Genomic DNA, 2,352 nt, shown 5'->3' with positions numbered 1-2,352 from the left:
TACCGAAAAAAAAAAAAAAAAAAAAAAGATTGGCAGGAACTTGAAAGTCAATTAAATATTTAGTTAAATGAAAATAATTGTTGTAAATATGGTTACTAAATTGAATGCAAAAATCCAAAGCCAAATCTTGAAAAAGAACATTTATATAATAAATATAGCATAATAATTGAGCTTTATGACCCCAGATTACATTAGTAAAGACAGGAATTTGTGAGACGTAAAAGCGAAAACAAAACAAACAAAAATAAAACCCATTAATTGTTAAATGGATGATGTAAAAAATTACTTTTCTGCCTTCATTTAGACAACCAAAGAAGCATAGGTTCACGGCTACATCTAATAAACTTAGAGGCAATCACTACTAGAATTAAGAACCACCTTCCAAATTACCACCAAAGAAAAGAAAACAAAAGCACTGCAAGTGAGAAGAAAATGTGGAAAATAGCAAATAAGCCTAAAAGAGAGTATGAAGAAAAGATTCCAGAAATACGAGCAAATGCACCAGTTATGCTAATTGTAAATGTTTTACGCTCTGTAATAAAAAGAAGAGTTGCTCACACTGGGCTAAAAGCAAACAAAATATGATTATGTGCTGCTTATAAAAGACATAATTACTAAAACATAATTACACAAAAAAGGTTAAAACTAGGGACTGCCCTGGCGGTCCAGTGGTTAAGATTCCGCGTTTCCGCTTCCACTGCAGGGGGTACGGGTTTGATCCCTGGTCAGGGAAATAAGATCCCGTATGCCGTGTGGCGTGGCCAGAAAAAAAGAAACACAAAAGACAAAGTTAAAATTAAAAGGGTGAATAAAGACATATCAATCAAAGGTGGGAAAAAGAAAACATCAATGGAAAATATTACTAAACAGAGGATTCAAGACAAAAGCACTATTCAAAATGAATGTAGACTTTACAAGCGTAAAACAATGAAAAACTCAAAGATCTTTTCATAAGGAATGTTTACTGGACTTAACTGTATAAAAATGTAAATGGTTGAATAGTTAAAACAACATAATCGGATGAAAAGGTAAACAGTAAAAGAGAAAAATATTTTCAAAAATGAAACACAAGGTTAGTAATGTAGCTTTACTATAGAGTTCGTGCAAATCCCTGAGAAGAATATTAATGCAAAGATAGACAATTCAAAAAGAAGGAAACTGAATCAATCTAAACCAAAGAAATAAGAAATGAAATAAGTGGCTTCTCTCACATTAACCATTAAAAAAAATCCCAGCAAGAGCACTGGTAGAAATATAAATTGGTATCTAATTATCTGGACATGATTCTGGCACAAGTTCTCTGGAGCTTTTAAAAGGTTCATTCCTGGGCTTCCCTGGTGCCGCAGTGGTTAAAAGTCTGTCTGCCAATGCAGGGGACAAGGGTTCGAGCTCTGGTCAGGGAGGATCCCACATAACTAGACCCGTGAGCCAGAACTACTGAGCCAGCAGTCTATAAATTTATTTATTTATTTTTATTTATTTATTTATGGCTGCGTTGGGTCTTTGCTGCTGGGTGTGGGCTTTCTCTAGTTGCGGTGAGTGGGGGCTACTCTTCTTTGTGGGGCGCGGGCTTCTCATTGCGATGGCTTCTCTTGTTGCGAAGCACACTGAGCCAGCGCTCTATAGAGCCCGCAGGCCACAGCTGCTGAGCCCGCGGGCCACAACTGCCGAAGCCCGCACGCCTACAGCCCGTGCTCCACAAGAGAAGCCCGCGCACCACAACGAAGAGTAGCCCCTGCTAGCCACAACTACAGAAAGCCTGCGTGCAGCAACGAAGAGCTGATGCAGCCAAAAATAAATAAATTTATTTAAAAAATATATATGTATTAAAATGTTCATTCCTTTTGAAATAATAATTCCACTTCTGGGAATCAAGCCTGTTGACAGAATCAGAACTGCCAGACCAAGGTTTATGTAAGAAGATGTTCAGGAAATTATTATTATTATTATTATTTTTGCGGTACGCAGGCCTCTCACTGCTGTGGCCTCTCGCGCGGCGGAGCACAGGCTCCGGACATGCAGCCTCAGCGGCCATGGCTCATGGGCCCAGATGCTCTGCAGCATGTGGGATCTTCCCGGACAGGGGCACGAACCCACGTCCCCTGCACTGGCAGGCGGACTCTCAACCACTGCGCCACCAGGGAAGCCCCTATTTTTTATGATAGAAATTTGAGAAAGCCAGAATATTAAATGATGGTGGAAATTTTTAGAGAAGTATGGTATATCCATAAGACTAAATATTCTGACTCATCAAAATTGTATTTGAGGGCTTCCCTGGTGGCGCAGTGGTTGAGAGTCCGCCTGCCGATGCAGGGGACACAGGTTCGTGCCCCGATCCGGGAAGATCCCATG

Source organism: Lipotes vexillifer, unplaced genomic scaffold, assembly GCF_000442215.2.
Source record: "Lipotes vexillifer unplaced genomic scaffold, Lipotes_vexillifer_v1.1 scaffold1442, whole genome shotgun sequence".
Classification (NCBI taxonomy): domain Eukaryota; kingdom Metazoa; phylum Chordata; class Mammalia; order Artiodactyla; family Lipotidae; genus Lipotes; species Lipotes vexillifer.
The sequence above is the reverse complement of the archived record's forward strand: the minus strand, read 5'-3'. Positions refer to the sequence as shown.